Genomic DNA, 13,237 nt, shown 5'->3' on the forward strand with positions numbered 1-13,237 from the left:
AAATAAATAATTGAAAGAATGAAAAGTATGAGTTTGGTCCAGTCTCTACCATGAGTTTATAAATTTACAAGGCAAATTTCAAAATAATAGAAAAAGCAACAGCTTCTATGATGATTCTACAAGGCAAGGAATTCTGGCTCTTACTATAACCTATATCATGAGGAAAAAAACAAAAAGGTCTTTCAGAAGTCAAGGTGGCATACAGAGGATCTTTCTAATAAGCTTAAATTCAAAAGGTTATTAATAATAAATGCAAGACTTGCACATAACCTTTGACACATAAGAAAATAAGCATCACCCAAGACACACTACAGCCAGAATAAAGGAAAAATATAAAGACTAAAAGTAAAGAAAGTAGATATGGAACTAGAGGAAATATGAAATAAGCAAATCTCTTCTTAGTCACAAAAAAACCACAAAGTGCACTAAGATTACTACGTGCCTACACAAATGGCTAAAAAAATAGCAGGAATCAGTGAAGACATGGATCTCCATCTCTTAATTTTGCTGCTGGGAAGGTAACAGGGTATGACGACTTTGGAAAACATTTGGCAGTTTCTTATGAAGTTATACATAAACTTACATTATGACCCAATTCCACTCTTAGGTATTTATACAAGAAAAATTAAAACTCCATCTACAAAAAGACTTGCATTTGAATGATCACAGCAGTTTTATTTATTACAACCAAAAACTGGAAACAGCTCAAATATCCATCAATAGGTCAGCAGATAAACAAGTTATGGCCAACAATGGAATGCTTCTCAAAAAATAAAACAGAAATGGAATACGTATATATTCCACAACATGGATGAGCCTCAAAAATATTTAGGTGAAAGAAGCCAGAATAAAAGACTCATACTATAAGATTACATTTATATGAAATTCAAGAACAAGCAAAACTAAATTATAGTGATAGAAATTTGATTAGGGATTGCCTGGGTTGGGTTACGGTCCAATCTACAGCTTCAATTTATAAACTTACTTATCAATGGGAAAGCACGTAAGGAAATGTTTTGGAGTGGTGGAAATGTTCTACATCTAATACGTGATAGTGGTTCCATGTATAATTAGTCAAACTTATTACACTGTATTTTTAAATTTTTTCATTATGTTCAGTTAGCCACTGTATAGTAAGTACATCATTATTTTTTGATGTAGTGTTCACTGATTCGTTAGTTACGTATAACACCCAGTGCACATAATGTTTAAAATTAGTGTATTAATTTTATTGTATGTGGATTATACCCCAGTAAGTTTTATTAAAAATTTGAAATAATACATTAACAGAAAAAAATAGGAATCTTCAGCTTCTATTTTGTTTCCATACTTACTGTTAAGGGATATTTAGTAGATTTAACATTGATAGTAAAGAGTCAAGATCAAATGTGCTGAAGAAGATTGTACATAGTATCTGGTTCTTCTAAATTCAAATTTTAAAACAGAAATTTACCCCATGTATTTTGGTCAAGGTTCTTCACTGCCATAAACCAGAATCCATTCTAGTAGATTAAATTGCACTATGGACTGAATTGTATGCCCCCCAAATTCATATGTTTAAGTGCTAACGCCCAATGTGACCATATTTGGAGATGGGCCTTTACAGAAGTAAAATTGTCCTTCTAAGAAGAGACACCAAACAGTTTGCTCCCTCTCTGCTATGTGAGGGTACAGCAAGAAGGCAATCAAATGCAAGCCAGAAAGAGCTCTCACCAGAAACGACCCCATTGGACCTTGACGTTGGACTTCTAGCCTTTGGAACTGAGAGTAAATAGATTTCTGTTCCTTAAGCCACCTGGTCTATGGTTTTGTTATGGCAGCCTGAGAAGACTAACACAAACTGAAATTGTTTTATTATAGGGTACTAGATAGCTTACAGAATCTCTGGCACAGCAAGGAAACCAATTTTAGTCACCATTCAGGAATCTGATACTTTAACCTCTAACTAGAACACTCCAGAAGAACCAACAACACATGGTTGTAAGAGCCACCTTCCCCACACAGACATTGCCTCAGTTTCCTCCCTTGATTCCTCCAAGTCTCCGCATCTGTCTGGCAGAGTATAGGTGGGCCAGCCCATAGAATCCACCCCTCACTGTGCCCAGACCCTTATTGGTAAGACCTCTAAGCTGTTGTCAGGCCACTTTGAGTTCTTCAAGAAAGAGTTCAAGAGAAAATAAAAATATTCTATAGCCAAAAAAGGGGACCAAAGAATCAGAGACCAGACTAGTGAGTTGGATGTTCCTTTCCAAATTTCAAAGAAGCTTGGAAAAGGACAATTTTGGGGCCTTTAATGGAAAAAAAGTAATAATCAATGAAAGCAACACAATTTTATTATAAGGTTGGTACAACTGGCTGATCTCAAAAAACATTCAAGAGTCTTCCATACTATAACTTGCATAAGATTAAGAAATTTGAAACAGGTTCCCAAAAGAAAATAATTAATTGATTCATAATACCCCAAAAGGAAATTCCTATGTGCATGCCATTAGAAACATTTTAAAAATATAAACACACGGACACGTGCGCCTGAACACACACCAGCTTATCAGATTTGCACATGGTCTAGTACTGAGATGTGGGTCAACAGAGATGCCCTGTGACATCATAACTGCATGTATTCTGCCTGCTTCGACTAGCGTACTTCACTTTTGCTCCACAGCCCCCACAGCACCCTCCTTGAAACTTAAGAGCACTGGGCTGAGACAAAAAGATCTCTTCCACAATTTATCTGTTTAATCCCAGGCGATTCATTCCACCTCTCTGGGCCTCTGGTTTATCATCTGAACACAAGGATCATTTCCAAGGCGCATCCCAGCTCTTAATCCCCATGATTCTTAAGAAGTCTCTCGCGTTTGGCAGCAGTTTTCTCCTTTCTGAAAAAAGGAGTCTTTAATCTGCTCTTACCTACCAGTTTTATGAGGCTATCTTATTACTAGGTCAGGAAGCATTTGGGAACTGTTAGTTACAAAGGACAAACAGAGCATCTTTGCTGAAAGATCTCTGACCGAGACCCCAGTTCACAGCACTGTGCTTCTTGGTATACCCAGGGAGTGATTTAAAAACAAAATCATCCCTGATGAATACAGATGCAAAAATCCTCAACAAAGTATTAGCAAACTGAATCCAAAATGCATTAAAAAAATCATTCAGCATGATCAAGTGGGAATTATTCCTGGGTTGCAAGGGTGGTTCAGTATTTGCAAATCAATCAACATGATGCATGACATCAATAAAAGAAAAGATAAGAACCATATGATCATTTCAATATATGCAAAAAAAGCATCTGACAAAGTACAACATCCATTCATGATAAAAACCCTCAATAAACTAAGTTTGGAGGGACCATACCTCAACAAAATAAAGACCATCAACAACACAAGAAACAACAAGGACTGTTGAGGATGTGGAGGAAAAAGAAGACTCATGCACTGTTGGTGGGAATGCAAACTGGTATAGCCATTGTGGAAAACAGTATGAAGTTTCCTCAAAAAGTTGAAAATAGAACTACCCTATGATCCAGCAATTGCACTACTAGATATTCCCCAAAATACAAAAACACTAATTCAAATTAACCCTTATGTTAATTTCAGCATTATCTATAATATCCAAGACATGGAAGCAACCTAAGTATCCACTTATTGGATAAAGAAGATGTGGCACATATACATACATATACATATACACATACACACATATATATATGAGAAACTGAATATTATTCAGCCATAAAAGGAGTGAAATCTTGCCATTTGCAATGACATGGATGGAGCTAGAGTATAATACTAAATGAGATAAGTCAGTCAGAGGAAGACAAATGCCATATAATTTCACTCATAGTGGAATTTAATAAAACAAAAGATCAAAGGGGGAAAAAGAGAGAGAGGCAAATCAAGAAACAGACTCTTAACTACAAAGAGCAAACTGATGGTTACCACAGGGAGGTGGGTGGGGGATGAGTGAAAAAGGTGATGGGGACTAAGGAGTGCACTTGTCGTGAGGAGCACCAGGAGATGTATTGAAGTGTGAAATCACTATCTTGTACACCTAAAGCTCATGTAACACTGTATGTTAACTGGAATTAAAAACTTAAGAAAAAAATCAAACAAACATCTGGGGTAGGAGGAAGAATGAGGTAGATTATGAATTATGTCTGAAATCTTCTAATGATTACCTTATTCTTGGAACTCTTAAACAACAGGAATAATCTTTAAAGTATATTGTGTGTTCAAATCCCTCCACCTGAAATCCCAGAGAAGGCATAAGCTGAACCACGTCTAGTGGCAGTGGGAGACAGTCTGGTAACCTCTCAATCTGCATCCAGGGCCACATCCAATTTACCCTTCCTCCCCACTACAATCCTCATCACAGTAAGAGTTGCTTTGATATTTAACCAAGGGCACACTCCTCTGACATTTGGGGTCTTCTACAATTAAATCAACTGGCTGTTTTTATTACTTCATTGTACAGCTTTCAGAAAATCAAACTTACCTGTGACATGAGAGTCAAAGCAGTAAATCATATGGAAAGGGACACTAGGCATGAATAATTTACATCTTGATATCACATATACAAAAACAATTAGAAAAATTTACTAGGGGCGACAGGAAGTGAGAACAGTGTTGTTCATGCTTTAGTTTTCATTTCAAATCTTGAGCTGCTGGTGAATACAATTCCTTTCAATCATCTCTAGCACAGTCATGCTAGTTCAAAGCTAATAAATCCCTACAGTCTAGTGTCACTTGTTCAAATGATGCATTTTCCTTGGGCTCATTATGAGAATGAGAATTATAAGCCTTCTTGCAAAACTCAACAGAGTCTAGACACTATGAGGAAAGGAATCCAAATAAATAGGAATGCTGAATCTTTAAATTCATTTCCAAAACTAAAAAAAAAAATCTCTCAATTTATATTTTATTTCTTTGTATCCTCTTTGGCAAAGCACTTTGTAAGATAAATTCATAAGTAATGATCTCTGTGCAAAGACTGACAATACTCTTTCTTGAGGCCATGTGACTTCTAAGATTTGCAAAGTAAAGAAATGATTGATATTAATAGAGAATTTCTAGGTTTGATGTATGGTATTTGTGAAGAACCCCGACTCATTTTTCTGTGTGCTCACAGGCCCCTCCCCCACCAACATGTGAATCAGTGGGAGCTGAGAACTCACCTTGAACACCAAGTATGTTCTCTGATCAAGTATAAAATAATGGGCTTCCAGATCCTCTTCCCCAGAATGCTGCACGTTTTGATGTAAGATCAGTTCTTACTGAAGCACTCTAAAACTGTCAATTCCCTTGCTGCATTACCTATTCTTCATATTCTGCTGAGGCCAAAATGTGTCAAATGGACATATTGCTCTGCCAGAGACAGTCAGATTTTGTCAAACCAAGAAAATTAAACCCAGGCCCTGTCATAAAAACACAGCTTTTGAGCCTGCCGGATACACCAGCAAAACTGGTCTCACTAGCAGCTGCGCTCCCTCCTGGCATTTCAACATTGGCCAAATGTTGATTCAAAGCATAACCAAATCCAAAATCTCTCAAGCAACCTCTGTTTGAGCTGACACAGCCAAGTGATTTGGGGTAAGTGGTGTTTTTCAACCCCCAGTCCGAACTGCTGGCCATAAAACACGAGATAATGAACAAAAATTAGCTCCAGAAGAAAAGTTTCAGTTGTCTGAACTTGTCTTTTCCTGTTTTTTAGGCTCTTGGGAAAAGTGGGAATTCTTTAATTCATTCTTCATTATGTTTTAGTATTTTAGGAGTGTCTATTCTCTGGGTTTTCATTTAGGATTATTATTCTAGCTGGATTATCATTAATAGTATGATTCTACCAGTTAATTTATGATGATTAACAAGTCCCTATTGAACAAAATTGTCAAAGATTAGATACATAAGAATACAGTCAGGTATTAAGGGGAGATGTACTGTCTGGACCACTTCGTTCTGCGGTGTTTCTGGTCTGCCTTCATCCTGGGGTATCTGATATCTGTATGATGTACTCTGAGGCTTATGGATGAGCTCTGGATGGATTCTGAAGTTTCTACATAAATCTCAGAGTTCTTCATTTCTTCCACATAAATATTCCCAAGAACAGATGGCTTGAAAATTATTGCATCATGAAATAAGATAGACATAGGAATGACCTTTTCTTGCTCAATTATTAATCATCATCTGACGCCAGCTAATTTGAAAGTAGCAAAATGGTTGTTTCTACCTTTAGTCATAACTCAGTTTCTGGACAAACTATACTGCCAGAAAGGTAAATTCTATACTGATACTCCTATTTATAAGACAAGGTTTTACTTTTTTAAAGAAAAATTGGCCAACTTTGAAAAATATCATTTTAACCAATTCTATCTGTATTTACCTTTTGCTTTTAACAAAAAAAGTTAATTTGGACTCAATCCTTTAAGAGCAATGAAAAAATTGTGTTCATAATTATTCTTTTGTTCTTGATGGTTTTAATGTATCAACCCCAACCCACAGTCCCAGTGTTATTTATTAAGCAATCAACTATTGGGATGAATTAAGAATGGTTCCTACAGCCTGAAACTATTACTGTATTGCTTATCATAATTTGCTGAAATTTAGTATAAACACATATATACAACTGTCAAATTAAACAGCTATAAAATTATTGGAATATAAAACTGAAAAAAAGAACATACTTCTTCAACTATCTCTCAGGGCTCATTCTTCCAAGAATTCTTCCCTTTATTGTCTAGGTGCTTATTTAAGTCATTTCTTTCAATCCAGGACAGAGGAGTGCCTGGGTGGCTCAGTGGGTTAAGCATCTGCTTTTGGCTCAGGTCATGATCTTAAGGTCCTGGAATCAAGCCCTGAGTTGGGCTTCCCGCTCAGCAGGGAGTCCACTCCCTCTGCCTCTCCCCCTCCCCTGCTCACTTTCTCTCTCCACCTCACTTTCTCAAATAAGTAAATAAATAAATCTAGAAAAAAAAAATCCCCAGGGCAGAGGCAACAATCTATGTCTAATTTATTTTCCCATACACAAGTGGATTTGAACTGAAAATTTAAAGGTGAAATGAAGCTGTCAAACCTATTTTGTGATGATTTGCAATTAACATAAATTAAGTGAATACTACAGAACTTTAGGGCTCAGCTATTATTGAGAATAGTGTATATTCATAAGTTTGTTGATGCTTATCTTGTTTAATCTTTAAGTAATTTGCTCTCTATCCTTTTCATGTTTCTCAGCCTGTTTAAGTGAAACAAAAAACCTGTTCTGAAATCTTATCTGTTCTGAAAGTAAACCTATCCAGCTATTACACAGTGCCTCTTTTTTTCCTACACTTTGCCTTATTCTCTCAAGGCGTCTAGGTAACTATTCATTTGACCTTGAAGGTATGACTTTTATTTGTTACGAGCCTATGAATTCAAGATCTAAAAAGATGGTCATTACCCCATATTACATTCAACCACATTACAGAAACAGAAGCGGTAAATATAATGCACCAAAAGTTATGGGTTTTCTACTGAAGGGGCCCAAACAACACTAGGCAAAACACATGAAGGGAGAAGAACCTTGAAGTGGTCATGGATGCAAAGAAAATATGTGAATATAAGTTCTGATCTATGGAAGCTGAAGGAACTAGCAAGGACATAACCTGATTTTATGGCTTAAGCATTTAAGGTATGGAACATAAAGCAGAACTGTAATTTGTAGCCACCACAAAACACACCTTCCCTGCTAATATCTGGCATCTTAACTGCCTTCCTTTGAAAACACTTACTGTACTTTGGATCTGTTGTATTTCTATGCTATTGACAATTGGGTAGATTGCCTATTAACTTCCTAGGAAAAGAATCCAACCTAATTTTTTAAAAAAAATTTAGTTATATACCTATTAAAGTGCTTTTTATTTTCACAGTGCTTTTCATTTTCTTTGTATACTTAGAGTGAATAAGTATAATATTCACCTTAAAAAGTCTTTAAACAAGTAGAATTCCAATCACTCGAGGTAATTTGGGTGTTGTTCTGGTGAGTTTTTAAAGACTTCCTTTAGTAGCCGAGCCTCTTCTTCAATTGGAATAACAGACAGGAGTGCAGTATGTAGAACTAATTAAAATATGGTCAGGGACCAAAGCACCCCATTCTCCTCATGGTTTTGTAATGGACTCCCTACACACACACACACACACACACACACACACACACACACACACACACACACACAGATGACTCCTGAGGAGGTCCAAAAGATCCATTTTGAAAATAACCCAACTAGAGGCGCCTGGGTGACTCAGTTGTTAAGCGTCTGCCTTCGGCTCAGGGCGTGATCCCGGCATTCTGGGATCCAGCCCCATATCAGTCTCCTCTGCTAGGAGCCTGCTTCTTCCCCTCCCACTCCCCCTCCTTGTGTTCCCTCTCTCGCTGTCTCTCTCTCTGTCAAATAAATAAATAAAATATTAAAAAAGAAAGAAAATAACCCGGCTAAATGGACTCTCAAGACCTCTTCCAACCACTCATTAAATGATTTTTTACTAGGAATCATTAAGAAAAAGACTAAATGGAGAGTACTTTTCAAGTGTTATTTTGCTGGAGCGCCTGGGTGGCGCAGTCGTTAAGGGTCTGCCTTCACGCTCAGGGCGTGATCCCAGCATTCTGGGATCGAGCCCCACATCAGGCTCCTTTGCTGGGAGACTGCTTCTTCCTCTCCCACTCCCCCTGCTTGTGTTCCCTCTCTCGCTGGCTGTCTCTGTCAAATAAATAAATAAAATCTTAAAAAAAAAGTGTTATTTTGCTATCTCCATTTTTATTTTGTTCTTTAAAGGCCCTATCTCATGGTCTGCACTCTGGAGCCAGACTGCCTAATTTTAGAACATGGGCTGTGTCATTTACTAACTGCATGATCTGAGGAAGTTACTTAACTTCTTTGAGCCTGTGTGTCCTCATCTATAAAGTGGCAAAATCAGTATGAGTTACCCCATATAGAACCTTAAAATAAAAGTGCCTGGCATACAGTAAGCACTCAGTGCGTGTAAGCTACTATTATTCAGTTGAATAATCAAGTACCTACAATGAACAAGGCACGAAGTGTTTCAGGAGACAAAGTCGTTAATACATAATCCTGGCCCACAAGGAATTTACAGCAGCCTTAGATAAGGACCCATACAAGTTCTTAAGCGTTGCTATGATTTATGGGGATTCAGATACTCAAAACATCCTCCAATCTACTTAAGCCTAACTAGAAGAGAAGAGACAGACGCAAGTTACTAAATGTGATCCAAGTGCCCACCTCATTAATAACGTGAGGCAAGCGCCCAACTGCTCCTAGGAGTGGACTCTCTGACTCCCAATGGTGTAGAAGGGGAAGCCTCTGTGTTACCGCCATAAGCCTAACAAGAGGCCCTGCAGGAGTCCAGGCCTAGGAGTCGCCTGGCCAGCGGCAACAAAGCACAGCACAAGAAAAAAAGGACAGAGTGCTGCCTGAAACGTTTTAGCTGATGAGAATGCAGAGTGGTACAGTCACTTTGGAAGACAGTCTCACGGTTTCTTACAAATCTAAATATATTCTTACCATACAATGCATCCGTCACACTCCTTAGAATTTAGCCAAAAGCATTAAAATTTTATGTCCACACAAACACCTGCACACAGATGTCTGTAGCAGCTTTATTCATAATTTCCAAAACTTGGAAGCAGCCAAGATGCCCTTTAGGAGGTGAATGGATAAACAAACCATTATGCAACCAAATAATGGAATATTATTTGGCACCAGAAGGAAATGAGCTATCAAGTCATGAAAAAACATGGAAGAAGTTTAAATTTATATTACTAAGTGAGTGAAAGCTACATGCTGTACACTTCCAACTATATGACATTCTAAAATGGCAAAACTATGAACACAGTAAAAAAAAAAAAAATCACTGGTTGTCAGAGGTTGGGGGGAGGGGAAGAATAAACAGATGGAGCATAGAGGATTTTTTTTAGGGCAGTGAAAATACTCTATATGATACCATAATGATAAATACATGCTATACATTTATCCAAACCCATAGAATGTTCAACACCAAGGGTGACCAGTAATTTAAACTACAGACTTCCAGTGATTATGATGGGTCAACACAGGCTCGTCAATTGTAACAAATATACTAGTTTGGTGATGTTGATAATGAAGGAAGATAAGGGGCGCCTGGGGGGCTCAGTCAGTTGGGTGTCTGCCTTCAGCTCCAGTCGTGATCCCACGGTCCTGGGATTGAGCCCCGCATCAGGCTCTCTGCTCATAGGGGAGCCTGCTTCTCCCTCTGCCCCTCCCCCTGCTCATGCACCCTGTCTCACTCTCTCTCTTGCTCTCAAATAAATAAATAAAATCTTAAAAAAAAAAATGAGGGAAGATAAGCATGTGTAGAAGTAGGGGGTATATGGAAAATCTCTGTACCTTCCTTATATTTGCTGTGAATCTAAAACTGCTCTTCAAAAACTGGCCTTAATTTTTTTTAATGAAAAAAAGTGAATTTTACCAATTCAGCTCTGCCCATTAGAGACCCATGGCCAATGAATGCTGGACTGTTATGAACTCACTGGGTTAATCAGTCCATCTCCCTAGAAGAGGAGCAAATAAGGGGAGTCAGTGGTTTTCAAGGGTGTCAGATGACACCCCTGGGAGAAAGAAATAAGAGGGAATTTTTGGTTCACACAATCATAGGGATGCTAACCTGTCTTGAAATAAGAGGCACCATTCTGTACAGTAAGTCCATACAATGAAGAACTGTCAAGCCCAGCATACCAGTAATGCCTCCAAAAGAAATGGTAGAAAGGTGATAGAAACACCTTTTCAACATTGCTATTACAGAATGAAGGTAATAGCAGAAAGTAATTTCTCTGTGACTCTAAGTGTAAAAGTAGGAAGAAGTTTGAAGATGTTTTAGAATAACAATATCATGATTTTTTTTCTTTCTGTTTGTCCCAATGTAGCTTATTCATGGGCAGCATTTTGTATATTGTACCATTTTTCCTCAATTCTAATGATAGGAACAATGATTTCTAACTTCTCAAAGTTTTACAAGAAGGGTGAAAACTTCCATTCTACCCCCAGCTGAGAAAAGTATGAGAGAAACATTGCTTGTTTCTCTCCAAGGAAGCAGAAATAACTAATAATTAGGCAACTAGAAAAGAAACTCTCTCACTTTGCTCTTTGTTTTCACAAATCATCTTTTTCACAGGAGAGTTGAGACTTCTGAGTTCCTGCTGTCACATGGGAAAAGCAAGCATGGCCCCTAGGCCAGGTGTGTCTTCTTAAATGTAGTCCCCAGTGCAGATCAATCAACATTTGGGATATTTGGTTATCCATCTACATAATTTATCCTCCTTCTTCTTCTCTTTCAAATTTCATATAATTTAGTATTTGGAGATATACAGATTATGACATAGTACATTTAATAATTACTTTCCAAGGACAAATAGAGCACCAACTTAAAGATCCACCTTAGTTTTAAGACATACTGCAATCTAAAATGTTCAAATGTGAAAAGGCAAAGGGAATGCAGAAAATACCCTAATTTGGAAAATATCAACCCTATATGTTAATTTCTTTCACAACAATGAAATACGTAATTAGTAAGTAGTAATAAATATGTATTATCTGAGGAAAGCTTATATTTGAATTGTGTTACAATACATTACTGTAACAAGAGAACCTTCCACTACTGAAGTCACATGGTTTCCAGAATTCTCTTTCTCCTAGCACCATCATGCATGACTAAAACATTGAGCACCATTGCACCATTCTTTCTGAGCTAACACAACACTGCCCATCAAGGCTTTTGTCTTTGTCACAGTTTTCACTGTTGCTATCCCAGTCTACTGAGAACAAAGTATCTTTCTGCAGAGATGAAGTTGACACAGAAAAGGTAAGTAGCCAAGCACAGGCAGTCCTTGGACTATGGAAAAGAGGTAGAATTAGGTCAGGACCAAATCCTGAAATCATAAAAGACTAGGGGATGTGACCATGAGTAAAAGAAACAACAACAAAAACAAAAAAGTACTTCAATCATTCACAGCCCAGATCTTTCCAATTTTAAACCCCAAACAAAGGGTGACTGCAAAGCCTTTGTGACTGCTGGATGGGAAGAAAAGGCTCTAGAGGAATTAAGGTTGCAGACTTACCTTGCAAGAAGAGCTTTAACAGGCAAGGAGGCTCTAATGTTATATAATGATATGTTTTTTAAGGACCTGTTTCTTTAAAACCTAAATTTGTATCCCTTAGAAAATGATTTAAAATAGCTAACAATTATAATTAGCTTCAGGAACAAATAAGCACAGAATAATATATAAATATTGCCAATTAATGGCCCCATAATAAACAGCCTGCAGTTGAATAAATAATCCTTTAGGCTGAGCCCTGAAGTATCAACGCTGGCAAAATTAATGAATCTTTTATAGACTCTAGTTAATAATAGACCTTAGATCTGACAGGTGCATGTTCCGGAAACAAGCAGAAATCCAAATGTTATAAGGCTCTCTATCCCCATTTGCTGATATTATGTCAGATATGGGGCCATTTTTCTAGCAAAGACAGCAGCATGTCTTTCAATTGATGACTTGAAGCTTTTCAAAATTATTTGTGCTTATCAGTGACTCACAAGAATTGTTTTAAGCTAACATCCCCCCCCCTCCAAAAAAAAGGAAAGGTAACAAGGAGGCCAAAAGATACATAACTTGCTTGTTGAGGATTTGGGCTCCACAATCAAGATCAGATTGGAATCTCTACTCTGACTTGTCCTTAGACAAGTTACTGGCTCTGCCTCAGTTCTTATCTGTGAAGTGGTTAAAATAAGAGTATCTACCTCAGGGCGCCTGGCTCACTTGGTTAAACATCTAGGACTGAGTCCCACATCAGGCTCCCTGCTCCATGGGGAGCCTGCCTCTACCTCTCTCTGTCTCTCATGAATAAATGAATAAACAAACAAACAAACAAGAGTTTTTGTTTATTTAATATTGCTTACTATATTACTTGTATATACCTACCATATAACCTACCACACCAGTTACTGTGAGGGTCAGTCCATGAAGGTAGTAACCTGAGAATAGTGCCTGGCACGTATTACGGCCTCAGTAAATATAGCATTATTAATATTATTGGCATTAAGTATTAGATTTACTGTGCCCCTTGCTTAGCTGAAGAAGGAACGAAAGAGTAAATTCTGTTTGGTCATTTTGTCTATATTTAACTTCGGTTAATATGGAACAGAACCCATCATTCACAGTTGTA

General features: G+C 37.6%; 1 long non-coding RNA gene across 1 annotated transcript in view; it reads right to left on the minus strand.

Moving 5' to 3' along the window:
• Positions 1-12,344, minus strand: part of LOC148107662 (uncharacterized) — a 250,994-nt gene extending 238,650 nt beyond the window's left edge. Inside the window, exon 1 of the long non-coding RNA XR_015721952.1 lies at positions 12,133-12,344. This is a non-coding gene — a long non-coding RNA (uncharacterized LOC148107662). The remainder of the gene's footprint in view (positions 1-12,132) is intronic.
• Positions 12,345-13,237: the final 893 nt, after the last annotated feature.

This window comes from Ursus americanus, chromosome 27, assembly GCF_024610735.1.
Source record: "Ursus americanus isolate L20-20 chromosome 27, mUrsAme1.1.p, whole genome shotgun sequence".
Lineage (NCBI taxonomy): Eukaryota > Metazoa > Chordata > Mammalia > Carnivora > Ursidae > Ursus > Ursus americanus.